This window comes from Delphinus delphis, chromosome 14, assembly GCF_949987515.2.
Source record: "Delphinus delphis chromosome 14, mDelDel1.2, whole genome shotgun sequence".
In the NCBI taxonomy this organism is placed as follows: Eukaryota; Metazoa; Chordata; class Mammalia; order Artiodactyla; family Delphinidae; genus Delphinus; species Delphinus delphis.
The window spans coordinates 73,661,250-73,688,652 of NC_082696.1; the positions used below are offsets into that span (position 1 = coordinate 73,661,250).

Here is a 27,403-nt window from a genome sequence, read left to right on the forward strand (position 1 = left end):
AAACTTTCTTCCAATAACATAGAGCAATTAGACAAAAAAATCAATAGGATATAGAAAACATGAACAACACTATCAACTAACTTGACCTAACTGATACTTATAGAATATTCTCCCCAACAACAGTAGAATACACTTTTTTTTTCTTCCAAATGCACACAAAACATTTACAAAATAGAGTATATTCTGGGACATAAAAAAGACTCAATAAATTTTTATAAAGTAGAATTCTTATAAAGTATGTTTTGTGACCACAAGATAATTAAACTAGAAATTAAAAATAGAAAGATGTTTGAAAAATCCCCCAAAGATTTGGAAAAATTTTAAAACATGCTTCTAAATAACCCAGGAGTCAAAGAAGATATCTCATGGAATATTTTCAAACATTTTTAACTTAATGAAAATTAAAATACAACATACTGAATGGTAGAGAGCAGCTAAAGCAATGCTTAGAGGAAAATGTATAGTATTACATGATTTATATAGAAAAGACATTCTCAAATCAGTGATCTAAATTTTCATTTTAATAAGCGAATTAAACCCAAATTAAACAGAAGGAAACAAGTAATAAAGGTAAAATAAGAGGACAACAGTAAAACAATGAAGAAAATAAATGAAGCTAAACTCTAGTTTCTAGAAATGATTGTGCCCAGCCAAGGAGGCAAAATGGATTCAACAGATTATAGGATGCAGTTATCAAATCACCTCATACAAACACTATCATTAATTACAAAGAAATCCTCAGTCCCTGACAGACACATTCTTACTGTTTTTCCTTGTTACTGTTCTAGAAAACATTTTTCTTCCTGTTTCCAGAAAATCTAGCACAGATATAAGTAGTCCATCTTTACCTTGCCTGGTTGCAAAGTAGGATGATTATGCATGTGGGAGCTGAATTCATAATACAACTCTGCTAAAGTATAACCCAGGAGGAAAATACCAGCCTGTTCCAGACCCGTGTCAGCAGTAAGTCTTTGCCAGGAAGGTCCGAAATGAAACAGAAAAGTAGGTTCTTGTTTCTTACATACAAAGTTGAAGGAAACATTCCCATCAGCCTCTAAACAGGAAAAGAAATCCTATTGCTTTGAAAACAACAATATTATATTTGTCTCATTTGATTTTTCAAACCAAGAGAAAGAGGTTTCAACTCACAACACTGTCTTACCCTTTTCCACCTATAACAAACAGTACTGTTGAAACCAAGCAGGACCCTGCGGGGCCCTCCTGGGGTACAAAATCCTTTCTGTGTCTCCTGCTTCTTGTTTGTAGGGAAAAGGCTTTAGCCTCCTAGACCTGCCCTCCAAAGGGCAGATTCAAACAGTTACTAATTAGGGGACTGAGGGAATGCAGAAACAAAGGAAAAGTAGTCAAGAAACAATAGTGCAGGCATAAAGCAGAGTCCTAGCTCCTCCTCATGGGATATACATAACAATCTGATGCATATCTCTGAGTTCTTCTGTAAGAACTAAGACCCCCACCCAGGTGGAGGTTGGTAACTTCAGGCTGAGCACAAGTACGTGGATCCCAGACTGGCTGGAACAAGAAGCCTGAAGACTAAGACTCCTGGCAGCCACCTTGTTACCTCCCCACCAACCAATCAGAAGAAAGTCACACACCCTGCAATGCTCACCCCAAATTTTGCCTTTAAAAACTCTTCCCTGAAAACCACAGGGGAATTTAAATCTTTTGAGCAAGAGCTGCCCATTCTCTTTGCTTGGCCCTTGCAATAAACCTTTCTCTGCTCCAAACTCCATCATTTTGGCTTGCTGGGGCACATGAACTTGGGTTCAATAATACTGCAGACATCAAGAAAAGAAAAATTCACTGGAATGTGAATTAATCAGATGGTAGTTTTAAGACCCTTGCAGAAGATCATGTTAAAGTGATCAGGTTTCTTAGGTTTCATTGTCATCACCTGCTGTGCTAACTAAGTGTCCAAAACTGTCATGCCTTCTTGGGAATAAAATAACCTATCCCTACACATGCTATTTTAAGTCCTTTCATTTCATCCTGCTTTTGAAATGACTTTATTTTCGGACACCCCAGATGTAATCCCTTCGCTGACCACAAAGTGGTTTGTTCTGAAAAATGCTGTAAAGAGCAAATTCTTTGAATCCATATTTCCTCAGTTGACATGACCAAGCTGTTACGATTTCTCAGTGACATGTGGCACTTGCATCTGTAACAAGTCATAACCAGAGGAAACTCTGGCAGCATAGTGGTTGCACAATTTAGACTCAACCATTGGAGGAGTTAAGTATTTTGGTCTTGAATTCCAGTGTGGCTTAAGGAATGTTAGCAGTCTTTTTCCAAAGTTGTGGTGCACATACAACCCAGTCAATTCCCTTACACAAGGCTTAGTCACTATCCCCTGTATATTTTGTGTGTGGCAAATTAATGTAAACTCATCTTTGTTTGGCTTCTTCCAAACTGTAATTCATTAAATTCTCTACTGGTGAGTTGTTCCACTTCTTTAGTCTGGGAAAAGTCTTTTCCAGATAGTCATCTGTAATGTTGGCCATTCCTCTTCTTTGCATAAGTACAATTTAACTAGTCATAAAACACCCCAGGGGGTCCATCCAAGTTCCCTTGGAAGCTTCAAAGCCAGGAAGACACAAGGACAAGTTTTTCTTGAACTCCTTTCCACTCCCCACTCCAGAGCCCATGGCTCTCCATGCTGGAGACCCAACCATGATATCAACTCCTGAGTTCCCAGATATACCTGTTCCTAAAAATCCTAATTGCTTCCAATAGGCCAAGACCTTTACTGACTTAACTAGAAATAAGGACAGCCATACTTCTTCCAACTCAAGGTACTTCCCTGTCTCAAGAAGGAGACTGATGGAAGTAGCAATAAAGTTTCTAGAACAAACCTTTTATACCAGCAATCAGGAAAAAGGAAATGCTCAATACTTAAAATATGGTATTCTGGTAAATACGACCAAGAATTATAGCTTGTAGTTCTCTGTTTCTCACTTACTTGTTGGTCTTATGTAAATCTCCCCATCTCTCGGGGCCTCTCATCTCTAATATCTTTCTAGATTTCAAAGTCTATGATTCTACTGATATGAAAATTCAAGGGGTATGGTAAGGAGATCATTTAATTATTTTTATTTATTTTATTTTTTTAAATGTGGTAAAAACTACATAACACAAAATTTGCCAGTTGAGTCGTTTCAAGTGCACATTTCAATGGTATGAACTACATCTACATTGTGCAATCATCACCATCAGCCATCTCCAGAACATTTTTCATCTTCCAAAACTAAAATTTTGCACTCATTAAATAACAACTCCATTTCTCCTTGCCTTCAGCCCCTTGCAAACACAATTGTACTTTCTGTCTCCATGATTTTGATTACTCTATGTATCTCATATATGCAAAATAACATGGTATTTGTCCTTTTTCTGACTGGTTTATTTTACTAGTATAATATCCTCAAGGTTCATCCATGTTGTAGCATGTATTATTAAAGCTGAATAATATTTTATTTTATATAAACACCACTTATCTGTTAACGGAAACTTAGGTTGCGAGAAAATTGATTTTTTAAATTATCTACTATAGTGTTAATTTCCTTCCAGATCATGTTCTTAGCTACATGTCAAAATCACCTAGGGGTTTTTAAAAATACAGGTTACTGGGCTTAACCCTAGATTTACTAAATCAGAATTTCCATAGCAGGGGCCTAGAAATCTGTATTTTAAGAAAACTGAAGGTCTATGTTCTTATCAAAAAGTAATTGTGCATCTGTCCCCTCCTAAAAAAAAACTGTTTGTGGGATGATCTGAGTACCAGTGTCTATACCACATACAATATAGAACTGCTAAGTTGTAGTTACAACTTAAACATGAAACAAGTCAAGAAAAAAACGCATGTGTGTGGAGGGAGTAGATGAGTCCCTAGTTCTTCTGCCCGGAGGTAAAGCATTGGAGCTGGACCAGAAACAAGAAAACCCTGGCAATAATGCATGCTGGGAGACTGTGATTTTCACTGCACTTTTTTGGTTCACAGATTTAAGGACCAAATCATGGAAGTAGCATGCATGGAAGTAGAATTGCACCTTGATGCATCAAGCAGCTCTATATGGATGCTAATCAGATACTGAAAACCTTCCAATAGGTAAAGATCCTAGAAAGAGATTCCTCCATAAAAATAAGTGTAAAGTTAGCAGAGCCGTGTAAAAATCACAGAGACTGTCTGCTGACAATCTCCATTTGGCAAAAATCATTACATTTAAAGAATGAATAAAGAGACAAAAATTAACATGGAATTTATAGACATGACAACACGAGGGAAAGAGAACAGCACATTAAGACTCAGATGATAGAAAATTAGGGAAAGCTGGTCATTCTCAAAGGGATGTCAAAGATATGACTTTTACAAAAGAGGCAAAAAATAAAAAAGAAAACTCATGCATAATGAAAAAACAGGCTATGAATATGAGTTAAGATGATACTGCTATGACAAATGAAGCCCCACATTTCAGTGGAATAAGAAATAAAACTTTATTGCTCTGGTACGTGAAATCCAAAACAGATGTTCCTGATTAGCAGACAGCTCTCCTCCAATTGGCAATTCAGGGAACTAGGCTCTTTCTACCACGTGGCTTCACCATCTTCAACACATGGCTTTTAAGATTGCCATGGAATGGGAAATAGCATGGGAGACCACACATGGGAGATTTTTATGGGCCAGGTGTGGAAGTGATTTGTATCTGTTCTTCATATACTCCATTGGTAAATTATGCTCACATAACTTCAAGAGGGGCTGAGAAATTGTTGTCTAGTGGGTGCGCAGGAGAAAGGAGAAGCAGATTACGTGAACAGCTAGTCAGTCTCTAGCACCCTGACTACAAAATGTCTACAGAATGAAATGCACATACAACAACCTGGGGAGAATAGAGGGCTGGGGGAGACGAAGTCGAAATAAAAGAGCAATAACAAATGAAAGCCAATGCAGGAAGCAAAGAGGAAAACTGAAATGGCAGGATATGGAACAGACTTATGAAGCCTTCCCAGAACACAGAAGAAGGAGAAAAAGATCTGAAAATAGTAAAAGAAAATGATAGACACGGAAAGCAGAGAGGTGAGAACAGAGATTTTAATTTCAGCCTTGGAGATGCTCTAAAACAAGAAACCAGAACAAAGAACAGAGAGGAAGTAACAAAGATGTAACTGAAGAAAAAGTTTTAAAACAGGAGACCCAAATATGCAGACATGAATAGCCAACCATGGTTCAGGTAAATGTATTGAAAGAGATCCATGCAAAATGCGCAATGGAAGAATTTCAGAATTAGAAAGATAAGGAAAAAGAAATGCAACAAGCATACATGCAAGCAAATAAACCAACAAGAGATTATAAACAAAGCAACAAAATCAGATTGGCAAACATTTTCCTCTGCTACTTGAGATGCCAGGAGACAATGTTGCAACATCTTCTGATTCTGGTGGAAGGAGTTTTGATGGAAAAAAAAAAGAATTTTATATGAAGAGACAATGTATCACTCACTACTGAGAGAGGAGAATAAAGTCCTCAGAAAAGCTAGAATTAAGAAATATTTGACTCAAGTAATCCTTTACAAAGAAAGGAAAGGAAACACAGAACAAAAACAATTTTTTTTTTTGCTGAATAGCATACTCTAAATGACAGCCAATCAAATTAAATGCCTGAAGAATGGGAGTCTTGTACGTAAAAACTAGTATTGAAAGTAAACATTAAAACACATGAAACAGGAAAAATCAGAATGGTTCAAGATTGCAGAGTAGAAGGACATGTGCTCATTCCCTCTTGTGAGAGCACCAGAATCACAACTAATTGCTCAACAATCATTGACAGGAAAACACTGGAACTCACCAAATAAGATACCCCACACCCAAAGACAAAGGAGTAGCCACAATGAGATGGTAGGAGGGGTGCAATCACAATAAAATCAATCCCATAAACGCTCGTTGGGTGACTCCCAAACTGGAGAACAATTATACCACAGATTATTATAATCTGTGATTATAATTATATAATTATAATGTAATTATACCACTTCACCCACTGGAGTGAAGGTTCTGAGCCCCATGTCAGGCTTCTCAATCTGGTGGTTTGGCAACAGGAGTAGGAATTCCCAGAGAATCAGACTTTGAAGTCTAGCAGATTTGATTGCAGGATTTGACAAGACTGGGGGAAACAGAGACTCCAAACTTGGAGGGCAAACACAAAGTAATATGTGCATCAGGACCCAGGGGAAGGAGCAGTGACCCCATAGGAGACTGAATAAGACGTACCTACTAGTGTTAGAAGGTCTCCTGCAGAAGCGGGGGGGTGGCTGTGGCTCACTGCGGGGACAAGGACACTGGCAGCAGAAGTTCTAGGAAGCACTCCTTGTCGTGAGCCCTCCCAGAGTCCACCATTAGCCCCACCAAAGAGCTTGTAGGCTCCAGTGCTGGGTCATGCCTCAGGCCAAACAACCAGCAGGAAGGGAACTCAACCCCACCTATCAGCAGACGAGTGAATTAAACTTTTACTGAGCTCTGCCCACCAGGGCAACACCAGCTCTACCCACCACCAGTCCTTCCTATCAGGAAGCTTGCACAAGCCTCTTAGATAGCTTCATCCACCAGAGCACAGGCAGCAGAAGCAAGAAGAACTACAATCCTGCAGCCTGTGGAACAAAAACCACACTCACAGAAAGACAGACAAGATGAAAAGGCAGAGGGCTAAGTACCAGATGAAGGAACAAGACAAAACCCCAGAAAAACAACTAAATGAAGTGGAGATAAGCAACCTTCCAGAAAAAGAATTCAGAATAATGAGAGTGAAGATGATCCAGGATCTCGGAAAAAGAATGGAGGCAAAGATCAAGAAGATGCAAGAAATGTTTAACAAAGACCTAGAAGAATTAAAGAAAAAATAACTAGAAGAGTTAAAGAACAAACAAACAGAGATGAACAATACAATAACTGAAATGAAAACTACACTAGAAGGAATCAATAGCAGAATAACTGAGGCAGAAGAATGGATAAGTGACCTGGAAGACAGAATGGTAGAAATCACTGTCGCAGGACAGAATAAAGAAAAAAGAATGAAAAAAAATGAAGACAGCCTAAGAGACCTCTGGGACAACATTAAATGCACCTACATTCGCATTGTAGGGGTCCCATAAGGAGAAGAGAGAGAGAAAGGACCCGAGAAAATGATTGAAGAGATAATAGCCGAAAACTTCCCTAACATGGGAAAGGAAATATCCACCCAAGTCCAGGAAGCACAGAGAGTCCCATACAGGATAGACCCAAGGAGAAACACACCGAGACACATAGTAATCAAATTGAGAAAAATTATTAAAAGCAACAAGGGAAAAATGACAACATATAAGAGAACTCCCATAAGGTTAACAGCTGATTTCTCAGCAGAAACTCTACAAGTCAGAAGGGAGTGGCACAATATATTTAAAGTGATGAAAGGGAAGAAACTATGACCAAGATTACTCTACCTGGCAAGGATCTTATTCAGATTTGATGGAGAAACTAAAAGCTTTACAGACAAGCAAAAGTGAACAGAATTCAGCATCACCAAACCAGCTCTACAAACCAGCTCTTCTCTAAGGGGGAAACACAAGGGAAGAAAAGGACCTACAAAAACAAACCCAAAACAATTAAGAAAATGGTAATAGGAACATACATACCGATGATTACCTTAAATGTGGATGGATTAAATGCTCCAACCAAAAGAAACAGGCTCACTGAATGGATACAAAAACAAGACCCACATATATGCTGTCTACAAGAGACCAACTTTAGATCTAGGGACACATACAAACTGAAAGTGAGGGGATAGAAAAAGATATTACAAGCAAATGGAAATCAAAAGAAACCTGGGGGCTTCCCTGGTGGCACAGTGGTTGAGAGTCTGCCTGCTGATGCAGGGGACATGGGTTCGTGTCCCGGTCCAGGAGGATCCCACATGCCGTGGAGCGGCTGGTCCTGTGAACCATGGCCGCTGGGCCTGCGTGTCTGGAGCCTGTGCTCTGCAATGGGAGAGGCCACAGCAGTGAGGGGCCAGCGCACCGCAAAAAAAATAAAGAAAAGAAACCTGGAGTAGTGATACTCATATCAGATAAAATAGATTTTAAAATAAAGAATGTTACAAGAGACAAGGAAGGACACTACATAATGATCAAGGGATCAATCCAAGAAGAAGAAAGAAGAAGATATAACAATTATAAATATATATGCACCAAACATAGGAGCACCTCAGTACATAAGGCAAATGCTAACAGCTCTAAAAGAGGAAATTGACAGTAACACAATAATAGTGGGGACTTTAACACCTCACTTACACCAATGGACAGATCATCCAAACAGAAAATTAATAATGAAACGCAAGCTTTAAATGACACAATACACCAGATAGATTTAATTGGTATTTACAGGACATTCCATCCAAAAACAGCAGATTACACTTTCTTCTCAAGTGCACATGGAACATTCTCCTGGATAGATCACATCTTGTGTCACAAATCAAGCCTCAGTAAATTTAAGAAAATTGATATCATATCAAGCATCTTTTCCAACCACGACGCTATGAGATTAGAAATCAATTACAGGGGAAAAAACGTAAAGAAACACAAACGCATGTAGGCTAAACAATACGTTACTAAATAACCAAGAGATGACTGAAGAAATCAAAAAGGAAATAAAAAAGTACCTAGAGACAAATGACAACAAAAACATGATGATCCAAAACCTGTGGGATGCAGCAAAAGCAGTTCTAAGAGGGAAGTTTATAGCAATACAATCCTACCTCAAGAAACAAGAAAAATCTCAAACAATTAACCTTACATCTAAAGGAACTAAAGAAAGAAGAACAAACAAAACCCACAGTTAGTAGAAGGAAAGAAATCATAAAGATCACAGCAGAAATAAATGAAATAGAAACAAAGAAAACAATAGCAAAGCTCAATAAAACTAAAAGTGGTTCTTTGAGAAGATAAACAAAATTGATAAACCTTTAGCCAGACTCATCAAGAAAAAGAGGGTGAGGACTCAAATCAATAAGTTTAGAAATGAAAAAGGAGAAGTTGCAACAGACACTGCAGAAATACAAAGCATCCTAAGAGACTGCTACAAGCAACTCTGTGCCAATAAAATGGACAACCTGGAAGAAATGGACAAATGCTTGTAAGAGTATAACCTTCCAAGACTGAACCAGGAAGAAATAGAAAATATGAACAGATCAATCACAAGTAATAAATGGAAACTGTGATTAAAGATCTTCCAACAAACCAAAGTCCAGGACCAGATGGTTTCTCAGGTGAATTCTATCAAACATTTAGAGAAGAGCTAATATCCATCCTTCTCAAACTCTTCCAAAAAATTGCAGAGGAAGGAACACTCCCAAACTCATTCTACAAGGCCACCATCACCTTGATACCAAAACCCGACAAAGGTACTACAAAATAAAGAAAATTACAGACCAATATCACTGATGAATATAGATGCAAAAATCCTCAACAAAATACCAGTAAACAGAATCCAACAATGCATTAAAAGGATCATACACCATGATCAAGTGGGATTTATCCCAGGGATGCAAGTATTTTTCAATATATGCAAATCAATCAATGTGATACACCATATAAACAAAGTGAAGAATAAAAACCATATGATCATCTCAGTAGATGCAGAAAAAGCTTTTGAGAAAATTCAACATCCATTTATGATAAAAACTCTCCAGAAAGTGGGCATAGATGGAACCTACCTCAACATAATAAAGGTCATAAATGACAAACCCACAGCAAACATCATTCTCAATGGTAAAAAACTAAAAGCATTTCCTCTGAGATCAGAAACAAGACAAGGATGTCCATTCTCACCACTATTATTCAACATAGTTCTGGAAGTCCTAGCCACGGCAATCAGAGAAGAAAAAGAAATAAAAGGAATACAAATTGAACAAAAAGAAGTAACTGTCACTGTTTGCAGATGACATGATACTATACATAAATAATTCTAAAGATGCCACCAGAAAACTACTAGAGCTAATCAATGAATTTGGTAAAGTTCCAGGATACAAAATTAATGCACAGAAATGTCTTTCATTCGTATACACTAACAACGAAAGATCAGAAAGAGAAATTAAGGAAGCAATCCCGTTCACCACTACAACAAAAAGAATAAAATACCTAGGAATAAACCTATCTAAGGAGACAAAAGACCTGTATGCAGAAAACTATAAGACACTGATGAAAGGAATTAAAGATGACACAAACAGATGGAGAGATATACAATGTTCTTGGATTGGAAGAATCAATATTGTGAAAATGACTATACTACCCAAAGCAATCTACAGATTCAATGCAATCCCTATCAAATTACCAATGGCATTTTTTTACAGAACTAGAACAAAAAAATCTTAAAATTTGTATGGAGACACAAAAGACCCCGAATAGCCAAGGAAATCTTGAGGGAAAAAAAAGGAGCTGGAGGAATCAGGCTCCCTGACTTCAGACTATACTACAAAGCTACAGTAATCAAGACACTATGGTACTGGCACAAAAACAGAGATATAGATCAATGGAACAGGATAGAAAGCCCAAAGATAAACCCACGCACCTATGGTCAACTAATCTATGACAAAGGAGGCAAGGATATACAATGGAGAAAAGACAGTCTCTTCAATAAGTGGTGCTGGGAAAACTGGGCAGCTACATGTAAAAGAATGAAATTAGCACACTTCCTAGCACCATACACAAAAATAAACTCAAAATGGATTAAAGACCTAAATGTGAGACCGGACACCACAAAAGTCTTAGAGGAAAACATATGAAGAACCCTCTTTGGCATAAATCACAGCAAGATCTTTTTTGACCCACCTCCTAGAGTAATGGAAATAAAAACAAAAATAAACAAATGGGACCTAATGAAACTTAAAAGCTTCTGCACAGCAAAGGAAACCATAAATTTGATGAAAATTCTCAATAACAATGAAAACAAAGACTGAAAGACATTGAGAATCTGGGAGAAATTAGCACTAGCTAAAAGATGGTAGAGCTGTAGTTCCTGACACACACTCTACCTTGGCTTCATGAAACAACATTCCAAAGAAGGAGCTTCCTGCCTCTGCCTCTAGCTATCCATGTACTCAAAGTGGGATGAATTGGGAGATTGGGATTGACATATATACACTAATATGTACAAAATAGATAAGTAATAAGAACCTGCTCTACAAAAAAATAATAAATAAAAATCAAAAAAATAAGCATGAAAAATCAAAAAATAAAATTTTTAAAAAAACCATGAAACAGGGCTTCCCTGGTGGTGCAGTGGTTGAGAGTCTGCCTGCTGATGCAGGGGACACAGGTTGGTGCCCCGGTCCGGGAAGATCCCACATGCCGCGGAGCGGCTGGGCCCGTGAGCCATGGCTGCTGAGCCTGTGCGTCCAGAGCCTGTGCTCCGCAATGGGAGAGGCCGCAACAGTGAGAGGCCCGCGTACCGCAAAAAAAACCAAAACAAAACCATGAAACATAGCTCAGAATTTTTAAAATGTTTGCTTATAAAGTTGAATGCCAATGTCCAAAATAATTAAAGGAAATATATAATATAAAACAATGTAGTTACACTAATCTAGCTTATATTACCAGAAACTAGGAAGTGATTATAGGGATGAGAGGGGGGTTGGGGAAAGAGTGAAAATATGCACTAGTCTTTAAAATGCACTTTTCAGTCTTGATGTTAGAAAGAATATTAGGGAACTTTGGGTTAAAAGGATGCTTTTAAAGTTTAAAGTTAATGACAAGTATAATTTCAAATAGGATAGGGATTCTGGCTTAGAGAGAATCTGGGTGACAATCCCCAATCATCCTCTTTCACTTTCTAACTAAATAGCTGTTGAAAACAAAATTTGATGAAAATTCTCAATAACAATGAAAACAAAGACTGAGAGACAATTAGAATCTGGGAGGAATTAGCACTAGGTAAAAGACAGTTGGTGGAGCTATACTTTCTGACACACACTCTACCTTGGCTTCATGGAACAAAATTCCAAAGAATGAGCTTCCTCCCTCTAGCACCATCCATCCATTTACTCAGAGTCCCAGGACCTATAACCACCAGGACACTGCAAATACCCCTCTCTACCCACTGAGAGATGTTCTCTAAAGCAAAGTAACCTCTGTCTAATTCCAGATACTGCAAACTCCTGAAAAACAATCAGCCACAAAGTAAAAGACAATTTCTGGGTGCGGTGCACTTTCTGAGACAAGTAGTCCTGATAGACACAGTACTTGGGTAGGAAAGGACGGAGACACAGTGCACGCCTATAATATAATTTTTCAGACACTGCTATCAGTTTAAATGAAAAATAAGCTAATGGTGGGGGCAGAAGGAAGAAAGGAAGAAAAACAAAAAGAAAACCCACCTAGAACAGAGCAGAGATATACTCCATAGAAGCAAGCAATATAGAAACAGGGACATATTCACGAATTGTGGAGATGAACCTGCCGTAAAGCTAGAGATCTGAACAATGATGAGAAGAGTGAGATGACTGTGTAACCCACCCGGTTCCACCAAGTTATAAAATATGGAAGGAGGGAAACTAAGAAGAAAGTGACAACAAAGAGCCTATAAAAAAAGTATTGCAGAAGGAAAAGGATAAAGACATCATGGTTGGGACTTCAAGGTAGATTGAAAACATAGTTACCTCTGCTTTCTCTTGATATCCCAGTCAAAATATTTAAAGGAATCTGAAACACGCGCACGCACACACACACACACACACACACACACACACACACGGCATTAACTTAAATTCAAGAGAACAAAGGGAAAAAAGATAAGAGTAGACGAGAAATAGGAACAAAAATTTGAAAAGCAGAGAAAAGAGAAGTATCTAAGCCTGCAAGCGTGCTGATGGTGAGGAACAGGTAAATATACAAGCCAGTTGGCGCCACAGGAACCCAGAAAGTCTTCAGGCTTTTATAGGTTAGAATTTAGAGCAGAAGTGTTGCTTAAAAGTATATGAAGGAAGCAGATATACCCTGAACTCTGTGAAGCCTGGCGGACACTCACCCCTAACTGGCCAAGGTAAACGCTGTGGACAAGCTGAACCAGAAATTCTGGACTTAGGAATTCTAAGAGCAGAGCTAGAGTTCTGTAACATAAGAACTGAAAGATCAAACCAAGAGGTCCAACATATACAACTGTGACACTCAGGCCCCCTCCCTTCTACTTGGCTCTAAAACATGGCAGTGATTTATGTCAGAGTGTTCTGACTATATTTTCCTCTAAGAGTTTTATAGTGTCTGGCCTTACATTTAGGCCTTTAATCCATTTTGAATTTATTTTTGTGTATGGTGTTAGGAAGTGGTCTAATTTCATTCTTTTACATGTAGCTGTCCAGTTTTCCCAGCACCACTTATTGAAGAGGCTGCCTTTTCTCCATTGTATATTTTTGCCTCCTTTGTCAAAGATAAGGTGACCGCAGGTACGTGAGTTTGTACAATGGAATATTAGCTACAAAAAGGAATTAAACTGAGTTATTTGTAGTGATGTGGATGGACCTAGAATCTGTCATACAGAGTGAAGTAAGTCAGAAAGAGAAAAACAAATACTGTATATTAACGCATATACATGGAATTTAGAAAAATGGTAATGATGAACTTAGTGGCAGGGCAGGAACAGAAACGCAGACATAGAGAACCGACTTGTGGACACAGGAGGGGAAGGGGAGGCTGGGGCGAACTGAAGGAGTAGCATGGACATATATACACTACCAAATGTAAAATAGCTAGCTAGTGGGAAGCTGCTGCATAGCACACAGACATCCGCTCAGTGCTTTGTGATGACCTAGAGGGGTGGGATGGGGAGGGTGGGAGGGCGGCTCAAGAGGGAGGGGATATATGTATACATATAGCTGATTCACTTTGTTATACAGCAGAAACTAACACAACATTGTAATGCAATTATAATCAAATAAAGATGTAAAAAAAAAAACTTTTTTTTTTAAATGGCAGCCACACTTATGCCCTATAGGCAGGGATTGGAGTCCTCACTGGGGAAACACACCTGCCCAGGAGATAAGACATACAGGTACTGACAGCTGGGGATCCTCCCAGAAAAATGTCTGAATCTCTGTCCACTCAAACTTTAGTGAAGCTGTTACTTGAAAAGCCTCTCTCACACTGCACACAGCTACAATCAGCTTTAAGTGGCCAATCACTGGAGGTTGAGGAGAATCCCAAATATCGAGACTAAGATACATAGACAGAAACAAAGAAACTCAGGGGAGCTAGAGACAACAGAAGTAAATTTTTTGAAAAAATAAAAATTAACATCCTCAAAAAGGTGAGAGAAATATTGACTCCAAAAGGAAAGAAACACAGAAATCTATTTTAAAAAGATGTGTTCAGGAAAACACAAAGAAGCTTCTGGATATTAAGGATTTGATAAGATAAATGCAAAATTCAATTAAAATGTCAAAAAAGAAATTGAGAAAATCTGCCAGGAAGGACCAAAAGGACAAAAGATGGAAAATAGCGAAAACATAAGAATATTAGAGATAAAAACCAGCATCGTCAATATCCAAGTAAAGAAAGGACAAGAAAGATTAGAGAAAATATAAAAGAGAAAAATATCAAATTAAAATATAAATTTCTAGACCCAGATAGCATGATCTCCCATATCGAAGGTCTACTTCACACAACTAAATGAATGAACAGACACTTCCCAAGTTACTTGGTTGTGACATTCAAGAACCTCAGAGATGAAGGTCCTAAAAGCCTCCCAAAAGTAACACTAGACTCCACAAATAAATATAGTGAGGACGCCAAATTATAAAAGAAAAATATTTGGAAACTGTAATTCTATATCCTGCCAAAGGAGCAAAAAAGCGTGAGGGCAGAATAACAAAAAAATTTTTTTGACCTGTGAATTCTCAAAATGTTACTTCACTTACAACTTTTCTTAGAAGTTCCTGGAAAATAAGCTCTACTGAAGCAAGGTAAGAAACTAAGAAAGAGGTACACAAGAGTCCAGGAAAGAAAGGGCTCAAAACAGTAAAGTGAATTCTGATGAAGGGGGTGATGATGGTGATGATGGTGAAGGGGAATTTAACATAGCGGGAAAGCAAAGTCTCAAGATGATAGCTGTGCTGCTGGTCCAGAGAGCACACAGTCCCAATCAAAGTAGGAGGGATTCCAGAAAGGACATCTCCAGGAGATAAATAAGACTGATAAATTGAGAGGAGATTAATCTTCAGTGAAAATAAGTATGAATTAATGATAAAAATGAAAATCAATCAAATAATAAGTATTAGGGAGAGCAAAACAATTGTATTTATGTGATATTACATGGCTAATGAGGGATATATACATAGTCATGATAATGTAAACATTAAATACTGATTGATAGAAAAATTATGAAAATACTCTTTTGGGATATGCAGGGAGAGGTATATTAGAGAGATAATATTAAGGAGATAATCCTCATATCCCATAGTATGACGATAAAGACAAAACAATAAATTAAAGAGATAGCAATATAAGCATGTTATTTAAACCAAGAAGGTAATTACCAGAAGAAACTAAATGAAAGAGTTCAGAAGTGTTGTCCTTGGACAGCAGAAATTAAATGGTCAGAGTTAAGCGAAAATGAGGCAAAGAATTACTTTCCTTTGCTGTAAACTTCTTTAGGCTATCTGTCATTTTAATGAGAATATTAAATATAATTTAATAAGAAAAAGGATGTAATTGTATGAGAAAATATCTGAATGATACAGAAGAAGAGTGTATCTCTGAAACGATCTAATACAGGATTCAAAAGAACTTTTCAGGAAAATGCTCAGCATCTTCAACTAAGAACAAGATAAAACCTCTATAAACAAGATTAGAAAAATCATAAGTAAAAAAAAAAACAAGATAGAAAAGACAACTTGAAATTAGAAAGGACTGAAACAGAGCTAACAACATGAGAGCTGAATAAAAATCAACGCTGGAAACATTATGTAAGGAACATAAGACCTGTTGCAGAAAATGGAAACAATATTACGGAGAACAAAGAGCCATCCAAGAAGATGGAGAAAAAGGACAATAAGGATGAAAATGATAGAAGGATCATGGAGATTGAGGTCAGAGAAGAGGACCAATATAAGACACAGTGTTCATAAAGAAAAGCTCAAAATAAATAAAAATAATAACCAGAGCCTGCAATGGGCTGAATGTTTATTTCCCCCCAAAATTCACATGCTGAAACCAAACCCCCAATGGGATGGTATTTGGAGGTGAGGGCCTTTGGGAAGTGATGAGTGATTAGATTTGGGAAAGGGATTAGTGCCCTTATAGAAGGGGTGTGGGAGTACTCTGGACCCTTCCGCTGTGCGAGGTTATAGCAATGCCACAGCTATCTATGAACAAGAAAGCATACAGTCAGAAAGACGTCTTTCCTCACCAGACACTGAATCTGCCAGCACCTTGATCTTGGACTCCCCAGCCTCCAGAACTGTGAGAAATAAATTTATGTTGCTTATAAGCCACTCAGTCTATGGTATTTTGTTACAGCAGCCTGGACAGACTAATACAAACCCTTTATAGAACAAACTATTCTGAGCTGAAGGAAATAACATCTGTAGGTATGTTAAAAGGCTCACTCTATAGTAGAAAATTATCAATGAAAAGCACACCCTTGAAAAAGTTTTACCAAAAAAAGGAGGAAGGAAAAAGATCCTATAAATAATCAGGAAGAAAATATATGTTCCCTTAAAAAGAATGATGGCCAAGGATAATAGTCAATAAAGCAATGTCCAGAGAATATTATCAGAATAAGGGTGTAACCCCCCAATTTTATACCTTGCCAATTTGTAGCTCATACGTTAGGGCAGAAAAAGACATTCTCTCTCTCTGTTTTTTTTTTTTTTTGATTTAAGTATAGTTGATTTACAATGTTGTGTTAGTTTCTAGCGTATAGCAAAGTGATTCAGTTATACATATGTATACATATTTTCATATTCTTTTCCATTATGGTTTATTACAGGATATTGAATATAGTTCCATGTGCTATACAGTAGGACCCTGTTGTTTACCTATTTTATGCATAATAGTTTGCATCTGCTAACACCAAACTCCTAATTTATCCCTCCTCCACCCCCTTTCCCCTTTGGTAACCATAAGTTTGTTTTCTAAAGACATTCTCATTTATTATATCAGTGTTCACCTTATTAGTTTCCTGGGACTTCTGGAACAAATTACCACAATGTTCGTGGCTTAAAACACCAGAAATTTATTTTCTCACAGTTCTGAAAGCCAAAAGTTCAAAATCAAGGTGTCAGCTAGGCCACGTGCCCTCGGGAGGCTCAGAGGAAGAACTACTCCTTGCCTCTCCCAGCTTCTGATGGCTGCCAGCCATCCTTGGGGTTCCTTGGCTTATAGCTCCATCAGTCCAATCTCTGCCTCTTTCTTCCTACTGTCTTCTCCTCTTCATGTCTGTCCAAACTCCCTCAGCCTCCCTGTAATAAGGAGACATGTGATTGCATTGGGTTCACCTAGATAATCCAGGATTCCTTCTTCCTCAGCTTCATCACATCTTTTGCCATACGAGGCAATATTTGATCTTTTGCCATATAAGGTAATGATCACAGGTTCTGGGGATTAGGATGTGGACATATCTTTGGGGCCACCATTCAGCCCACTACACCACCTATGTTAACTTCTTGAAAAAAACATTACTTGTAAATATCTGCCGACTGATTAAGAGAGTAAAATCAAGAGCTCATGAATAAGAAAATTGTGGTATAAAAGTACTGGTAGATAAAATATGACTTTCTAAATAATTGTTCAAAATCTATCTTCCTATTCAACAAAATACAGAAAAATAATTCTCAAGATAGAATGTCTATTATAAAGAAAAAAATAACAATTGTCTGTACATTAAGCCCACGTTATTTTACATGTTAGGAATTTTGAACCCTATGAATGTGCTCCTATCCAAAAATTATTTTAGGGACTTCCCTAGTGGTACAGTGGTTAAAAATCCACCTGCCAATGCAGAGGACACGGGTTCGAGCCCTGGTCCGGGAAGATCCCACATGCCACAGAGCAACTAAGCCTGTGAGCCACCACTACTGAGCCTGCGCTCTAGAGCCTGCGAGCCACAACTACTGAGCCCACATGCCACAACTACTGAAGCCTGCATGCCTAGAGCCTGTGCTCTGCAACAAGAAAAGCCACCACAATGGGAAGCCCACGCAACACAAGGAAGAGGAGCCCCACTCTCCACAACTACTGAAGCCTGCATGCCTAGAGCCTGTGCTCTGCAACAAGAAAAGCCACCACGATGGGAAGCCCACGCAACACAAGGAAGAAGAGCCCCACTCGCCACAAATAGAGAAAGCCTGTCCGTGGCAGCAAGACCCAATGCAGCTGAAAATAACTAACTAAATTTATACAAAAAATTATTTTAAAAGAGATGAATATTTTGGAAAAAGAGCTTAAATTCTCACCTCATACTATAAACACAAATTTTAAGTTAACTGAATATTTAAATGCAAAATTTGAGAAACTATGGCACCCTTGAAAATTGTTAATGAACTTAATTTTATTATGCACAAGAGCATTTAAACTATGTAGTCATTTGAAGAATGAAGTTTTTATATAATTGGTTACATAAAAAATTGTTTTCTATGCACTTAAAACCAAATTGTTTGCAAACTGAAAAACAAATAGGAAAATGTTTATAAAAATGATGAAACAGTGCAAATATTCTTATTACATGTCAGGAACTCTTTACCTATGAGAGAAATACCTAACATTCTTTTAGAAGACTTGGTAAAAGACAAGAACAAACAATTCACTAAATTTATGAACAAAATAGTCTAATAATAATTCAGTTTTATTAGTAAGGATCCTTTGATTTTTACATTTCATTCATTGACACACTGGTTCTTTCAATTTTTTTTTTGTAAGTAAACAGCCATTTCAAATTGAAGTGGGTTTTGTTCTTATTTTCTATAATTTTCAAGACAGAGAAGACTTCCAGGGCTGTGGCAGAGAGATGAGAGAACTGAGGAAGATGTAATCCCCTAGAGAGTGGGATGGACATTTGGATAGATGGGAGGTACAGGTCAGGGCAGTAGTTTGCGTGCTTGACTGAAGCATCTGCAGAGATTCTATGCAAACGCAAGGCGTTACTACCTCACTGGTGGCACTTGAAAGTATTTTATGTAGGGATTTTCAGTGAAACGCATGCATAGAGTAGACGTTAGTAATACCAAAAAAATATATTTCAAATCTAATGAAGATAACCCTTGGCTCCTTACAATTAGAATCATAGGCTCTCTAGATGAGAAGGGATTTCAAATGCCATTTATTATTTATTTCAATAACTTTCTTACAACTTTCCTTCCTACACAACTTTATCAGAACCAAAACTGAAAAGCCATAATTTATGTCTTGCTTTTCCAGAACAATGAGTATTATAAATTAATATTATATCTTCAAAATCTTATTAAAGAGATTCGAAGGTTGAAAGGAATAAAAAAGAGGTACTTTTTAGTCTGGAGCCCATGATTGTCAAAAATGCATCAAGGATGATGGCAAACATTTTCAACATTTGCTTCTTCTTCCTGGACTATGTCATCATTATCATATTAAATCTTTTGACCATTAAATAGGCTCTTTACTGCATGGGTTGCAATTTACCACAAGTTAGACTGAATTTAATAAAAACAGAGCAAATAACATGTAGAAAACATATGACACGTTTACCTTATTTTATCAGGTGTTAGGAATTTCCTCAAGCCTCAGAGGATTACACTAAATATGTAAAATATGAAACACCTTTTCCAAGAACATAGCCATTATCAATAAAATAGATGCTATGGGAATTACAGGGCCCACCAGTTTGCAACTCTGGAAAATGAAGAATAAACCATATTGCTGGTGGTTAGAAATGTCCTTAACAGAGAAGTTAGTTATGCAAAATTTATTTTAAACTTTTAGTTATCAAAAGTAACCACAAAAGCATAATTCAGTGGAATGTTTTTAGACATTAACGCTGGTAACATGCTACTGAAAGAATGAGACACAAAACATATCTCAGTGAAGATTAAGGAAAACATTTTTGTTAGAAAACCTGTTGACCTCATCGAGTGGGTTTAATATTTAAATGTGATGCCTCGGAGGAAAATGAACTACAAACACTGTGTAACTGTAAAAAATAACAGATGGTGAGAAAAATCACGCATAAAATTTTCCTCTGCTAGTGGTTGTATAGATTGTGAATGAAAGGCAAACTATATTTAGGGAATTCCCTGGTGGTCCAGTGGTTAGGACTCTGCACTTCTACTGCAGGGGGCCCGGGTTCAATCCCTGGTCAGGGAACTAATCCTGCAAGCCACATGGCGTGGCCAAAAAACACCACCACAAAAAAACTATTATGTATTGAATTGCAACGTAAAGAGGAAGGGACCTAATATACTGAACACCTGGAATCATCTGTAATCTGGGCCCAGGGTTATAGATATACATTAACATTTGGTAGTTTTATTCTCAGAGGTGTCATTGACCTTGATGAGATGGGGCTTATCCAGTGTAGGAAGTTATACCTTATTCAAAAGGGATGTAAGAATAACAGTGAATGTCACAAACGCAGGCGTCTTTATGACAGGCCATACAAATAAGGTGAAATGAGATTAGAAAGCACCTAAGAGAGACAGAACAAAATACCTGATCATTTTGTATTCCTGGACTATATACCTACCCTCCAGAACTAAGATAACAATAAGATTTTCCTGATACAGATTGAAAAAGGAAAAAGTAAAACTCTATTAGCAGATGACACGATCCTGTATGTAAAAAATCCTAAGGAATCCACTAAACAACTATTAGAATAAATGAGCTTAGCAAAGTTGCAAGATATAAGATCAATCACAAAAATCACTTGTACTTCTATACAATAAACAGTCCAGAAACACTTTGCTGTACACATGAAATCAACACAACATTGTAAATCAGCTATACGCCAGTATAAAATAAAAGTTTTTAAAAACAGTCCAAAAATGAAATTAAGGAAACAATTTTATTCACACTAGCATCAAAAAGAATAAAATAGGAACAAGTTATCAAAAGAAGTATGAAATGTATACTCTGAAAACTACAAAACGTTGTCAAAAAAAATTAAAGATCCAACTAAATGGAAAAACATCTTATGTTCATGGATATAAAGGCTTAGTGTTGTTAAGATGGCAAAAAAAAAAAAAAAAAAAGATGACAATACCCCCCAAACTAATCTACAATCCTTACAATCGTCCACACCTGACTTCTGTGTAGAAATGGACAGATTCTAAAATTCACATGTATTGCAAGTGACTTGAAATAACCAAAACAATCCTGAAAAAGAACAACAAAGTAGGAGGAATCACACTTCTCCATTTCAAAACTTACTACAAAGCATGAGTAATCAGTACAGTGTGGTGTTCGCATAAGGACAGACATAGAGATCAATGGAATCGAATTGAGTGTCCAGAAATAAACCCATGCATCTATGGTCAACTGGTTTTTGACAAGGGTGTCAGGTCCATCCAATGATGAAACAATAATCTTCTCAACAAATGGCGCTGGGACAGATGGATAACCACATGCAAAAATATACAACCTCACAACATATACAAAAATAAAGTCAAAATTGATTAAAGTCTTAAATGTAAGAAACTGTAAAACTCTTAGAAAAAAAACATGGGCGTAAAACTTCACGGCCTTAGGTCTGGTAAATGACTATTAGATATGATACCAAAAGCACGAGCAACACGAGAAACAAATAGATAAACTGGACTTCAAAATTTAAAAGTTTCACGCTTCAAAGTACACTATGAAAAAAAAGTGAACAGATAATCCACAGAATGGGAGAAATCTGATATGTAAATCATGTATCTGATAAAGGACTTGTATCTAGAATATATAAAGGACTCCTCCAACTCAATATTAAAAAGAGAATCCAATTAAAAATAGAGTCTGAATAGACCTTTCTTATGTCCCTCTGTCACCCCACTCCCATTAAGAAGTAATTTTTTACTATATCAAGACAAGCTACTCTTCAAACTCTTAAATTCCTCTATAATCCATGTCACATCCCAATTCTTCACTATTCCACACTGCTCAGTCTTTGAAAATGTCTTGTCCTTTTACAGCTAAAGAAATGCAAAAATATCATGCAACATCTATCAATGTCTAAATCCCCTTAGGAATTCTGTGTTCCACAAGTCCTCTGAGGATGCCCTCTCTGGTCTTTATATCAACTTTCCAAGAAGAAAGACTGTTTAAGCCTCACTTTCTCCTCCCCACAGGGACCTGGCTTCTTCCTCTTCTGACCTCATTTTAAATACTATATTATTCTGTATTTTATACAATATAGAACTATATACTATACTGTATTCTCCTTTAATTATTCATATGCCTATGTTATTTTAACCTCAAAGAGGATTCATTTTTTATGGTAGGAGTTATTCCTTTTACTGCTGTTTTATAACAGTGCTAAATGCAGCAAAAATTTCATCAAGTTTTTTGAACTGAGTAGCATCTTACCTTATTGGCTTTGATGTTGCATAATGAAATGTCACAGGACTGTTAAGACTGTTTAAAGGAATAGTGTAAAATAGTTTGGGGTACCCTCAAATTAGAAGATTACCATGAATGAAATATATCTTAGAACAGCCTAGAAGTAAGACTTATTTGAAATCTGACTTTCAAATTTCACAAATAACTAGCACTTTTATTTCTGCCGGAATGCATATTTGGATGAAGAGGTTGATACTGGATTCAAAGTTGGCTTCCTATTTCTTGTGCCTAATAGCTCTCTGGGCAACCTTTGGAAGCCACATGTTATTTTGGCATTTCTTTGGATTTATTATACAAGTAGCACATTATTTCCAGTGCCTGGGCCATCTGAAATAAGTAAAAATTCTACCTCCGTGTTGCAGTTAATGACTGCCTGTGCCCCAGTTAAGCAAGAAGGCAGCTTAGTCTTTCCACTTGCCAAACCTAGAGCAAAGATGGCTAGCAACTGGCTTGGAGGGTCCCATAAAAACAGAAACTGACTTGCATCTCCCTTAAATAGAAACTAAATACCAGCATAAGGTTTGAAATAATCTAAACCCCTATAGTTCTTTATTAGTTCTGTTTCTCTTTTTGTTGTTATTGTGGTTTTTAATACTCTTGAACCTTTCTTGGGTTCTAGTCTGAACTGGAAGTGCCAGAAAAACAACACAAAATACTGCCATTGTTTTTATGTTCTATCCAGAAGTGGGAAGCACTGAAAATATCAAGATACCATAATTAAAGTCCATCCAATTACAATTCTTGCAACAAAGAGTACAAACAGCAAGATAGTAGCCAATGTGGCTTTGAAAGGGATTAAGTCTGAGGCCCACTGGCAGTTTTTTTTAAGTACATATATATAAAAATCTAGAAATAGAAAAGAAGAAATGAAACTGCTTCTTCAAGAATGATTGAAAGGCAAAGTTGTGAGCATATGAGCTACTCCAAGCCCCAGTATCCATTTTAACTATTAATATCAATGCCTTTTCTGTTAAAAGCTTTCAGTGAGTGTTAAGTAGAAATGGATGGTTACACGTTATATTGATTCATTGCTTCTGTACAATGTCTTGAAGATATACTATAAGAATAATTTTTAAAGTGGAAGAGAATAGAAATAGAGACATGGGTATCTACCCGCAGAACAGCCAGCTTTTGCATGGCTGAGATTGAAGGCTGCAAATGTGTAACTGGGAGCAGATTTTCAGAATGAACAATAAAGTGGTGTGTACTGAGCAGCTACTACATTATCAGCCCTGTGCACACTGAGGACCAACTGACTGAGAAGTTTGGTTTTAGTAGCAGAAGCAGGAAGGAACAGCTTTAGGAGGAAAATGACGGCTTTCGTTTTAGATATGTTGTGTGTTGAGATGGGTTCGGCAGGCACTTGGATATTCAGAGCCTGGGGAAAACCTGGGAGCTAGAGCTAGAGATATAGATTGAATCTCTAAGGGTGAATAGAATCTAGAAAGAGAAGTAGATAACAGAATTAGACATGACACTGATAGGTGGATGGATGAAAGAGAGAAACCAGAAAGAGTCTAAGGCCAGCTTCATGGGTGTGACCCGTGCTGTCTCAAGGGCTCCAAGCCCAGTGAAATGCTCTGCTACTACAGTCTCAAAATTCTTATAATTTGATCTCTGAATTTGTGTCTGTAACAAAAGTTGGATGGGACCACGGAGCACATGAGTAAGGAAAGGAACTATGCACCCTATACATGTTCACACTTCCTCGCCTTCCCGTTACATGTCATGCTGACTCTCGACACAGAGTTCCAGTGCCCACGATGTGTAGGAGAGAGTTCTGCAAGACTCAAAGTGAATACCAGGTGATCTTCGACTGAGGAAGAGAGACGGGAGGAAGACTGAAAGCCCCAAGAGGCCATGATTTCTGTTCAAACAAGAATTTGCTGGTTTGAAAGAAATTGATGCCATTCTAAGAACCAGAATAACCATGAAAGCTTCTTATATCCTGTCTTACTTGTGTTACTTCCTTGTATTAGCCAAAAATAACGACATAGAAGGAAAGGGAGCGCTAAGGCGACCCATATTTCCTTTCTTTCAGTCCTTCCTTACTCGTCAATGGTAGGGTGTTGGTAGCATGTGTGTATATCAAAAAGTGAATTTTAAAAACAGCAGTTTGTTTTGTGCGGTGATTCCACTGCTCTGGTGAGAATGAAATACATACGCGTGTATCAGCTAAAAAATCCTAATTGCGTAATTTCAATGATTCTACATGTGAACTAAATGCTCTTAAATTTGCATTTAAAAATTGGTGTAGAATATAAAGATAAATGGTAAAATTCATGCTAAAAATTTTTAATTTAAATTTTTCTTTATTTAGAATGACATTAAATAGCAATAGCAAATTTTTTGTTGTTGTTGTTTTGCGGTATGTGGGCCTCTCACTGCTGTGGCCTCTCCCGTTGTGGAGCACAGGCTCCGGACGCGCAGGCTCAGCAGCCATGGCTCACGGGCCTAGCCGCTCCGCGGTATGTGGGATCTTCCCGGACCGGGACACGAACCCGTGTCTCCTGCATCGGCAGGCGGACTCTCAACCACTGCGCCACCAGGGAAGCCCAGCAATAGCAAATTGAAAGATACCATCACAAGTGAAGAGAGAAACTGCATGAGAAAGGAAAAAGCTTTATATTTGAGTGTCTTTCATGGTACTTTTTCCTGCTTTCTGAACAAGGGAACCCATATTTCCATTTTGCATTGAACCCAACAAATTTTGCATCCAACTCTGAAAGGGTCATTAGGTTGAAGAGGAGCCAGGATCATCAGTCATGGAAGGAAAAGGAAAAGTATTTGGAAGAGAGAGCATTTGGTTATTTGCTCAAATACAGCCCTGCAACAGCTCTCTTGCTGGGGGTGGGTAGGGACAAGGTTTGTCATGCCTGCCTTCCTGCCAGCAGAGGGCCAGGGCACCCAGGAGATGGCTCACCTCTGAAGTTCTGCCTTCCTTCCTTTCTGTCTTCAGGCTGGGGATTGAGGATAGACATTGGACATGAAGGTTAACCTGGTCATCTCTGAGAGAGCGATATGGGGAGAATAGCAGATTGGAAGCCAGATTTCAAAAAACTAAGGAGTCAGCAAAGAGAACACGAACACAGCAAGGATAAATTACTCCCTCAGAAAGTGTATTAGAAGTCTGGATGGATGGATGGATGGATGGATGGACGAATGTAGGGATGCATAAATTGACTTCTGTACTTTGCTGTCTACTCTTTATAGATTAGACAGCAATATATTATGAAATGGGAAAATGGGAGATTTTTATGACACAATATTTGAAAACCAAGAACAACACTGAAAGTACTGTGTAATAAAACATTCTATGCAGAACGAAATATCACTTTTAGGTCAATAGGACACTGGTTTTTAAGTGAAAACTGGACTTTCATACATAGGTAACTTTATCTACTTTTTGTTTTTTAGATTTTCCTCTTACCATGAAAGGGAAATGCTGCTGACTACACCTATGGACAGATGCCAGGGCTGTTCTAGACAGCAGGCCATATTTGGCATTTTTTTGCCCAGTTATAGGTAGGGGCTACAGTAACCTCAGCATCAATACTCTTCCTCAGGATCAAATTGCGTCCCATGATAGGCATCTGTCTGATGTTTACCTAGAGATGGGCTTTCAATCCATGCCTTTGAAAGATGGTTCTCTCCATATAAAGCCAACCGGCCAGCACGGGATTTGGCTCTACAACTCCTGCCTCATTAACGGCTAATGAGTAGAGCTCAATGCCAAACAACAGGGAAATTTCTGCTTTGATTATTCCAGGTTCAAGTTTATGGCACTGGCCTCCAGACTGAAATTGGCTTGCAGAAAACTGAAACACACTCTGTATTAATAAAAACACAAACTGCATATGCCATAAGGCGTCTTTGAGTGATTATACCTGAAGGACTAATACGAGTTGCAGTGAGATCATTTGCTTTTCAAATATTTCCAAGGGTGTCATATTATAGCCTCCCATTCAGAATGAATTCCTGACCCCAACTTTGTTTTCAACAGGTTCACTGATTATACAGGGAAAGCCACAGTAGGAGCAAATCTATCTTTCTCTGAATTGCCAACTCTTGTTCCTGTTATCGGGCGTCTGTTTTTACAGCGTGAACAAGTTTGGGTTTTAATGTCAGCCAAGAGCCACAGAGTTTGAGGCTCCTGAAAAATGACTGGGTTCACTCACTGTGGTGTAAGTGGCTGTAACAAAGAAGACTGAAGAAACAAAAATGAAGGAAAAGAGGTTCTACTTACCTCTGAAATAGATACTTGTAGAATAATACTTGTCTGAAAATTATTTTGAACAATCAGAGAGCAGGGCTGTCCTCTGCCCACCGTTTCATGACTCAGGACCTCCCCACCCCACATCAAGACAGAAAGGACCTGGATCTCCTTCCTCCCTCTATCCATCAAATACCCCGTTTCAGACTCAACAGCGATGCCTCATTCTATTATCTGTGCATCTTTGTAAGCCAGTAGTCCATTTCAGAGCCCTGCTTAGTTGTGGTGTGTTTTGAGGATATTAGCTAGCTGTTCTTTCCTCAGTTGGTCCTGTTAGTTTCAGGTTTGGGGTCACTGCATGTTTCATTTCACAGCAAAAATACAAATATGTAAGTGATAAACACTGTCTAGATCTGAGTGCACATGACTTATACACACTTGGATTTAAAAAGAAAAAAGGAAGCTGCAGAACATAACTGTAGGACGGTCATTAGTCATTCCAAATGTCATAAGGAAGGTTGGGCGTATTGGTGAATTCCTTGTAACTTTCACCTCACTTCCTCCGTGTGTGTCAAGAACAGAAGGTAACAGCCATTCTGGG

At 37.9% G+C, this 27,403-nt stretch overlaps 1 protein-coding gene and 1 non-coding gene across 2 annotated transcripts in view; one reads left to right on the forward strand and one right to left on the reverse strand.

The window, feature by feature from the left end:
* Positions 1-27,403, reverse strand: part of BCKDHB (branched chain keto acid dehydrogenase E1 subunit beta) — a 287,088-nt gene that overhangs the window by 11,762 nt on the left and 247,923 nt on the right. The gene's annotated exons all lie outside the window — the stretch shown is intronic.
* Positions 20,285-20,357, forward strand: TRNAR-UCU (transfer RNA arginine (anticodon UCU)). Its single transcript has one exon. It is a non-coding gene; the product is annotated as a tRNA-Arg (tRNA).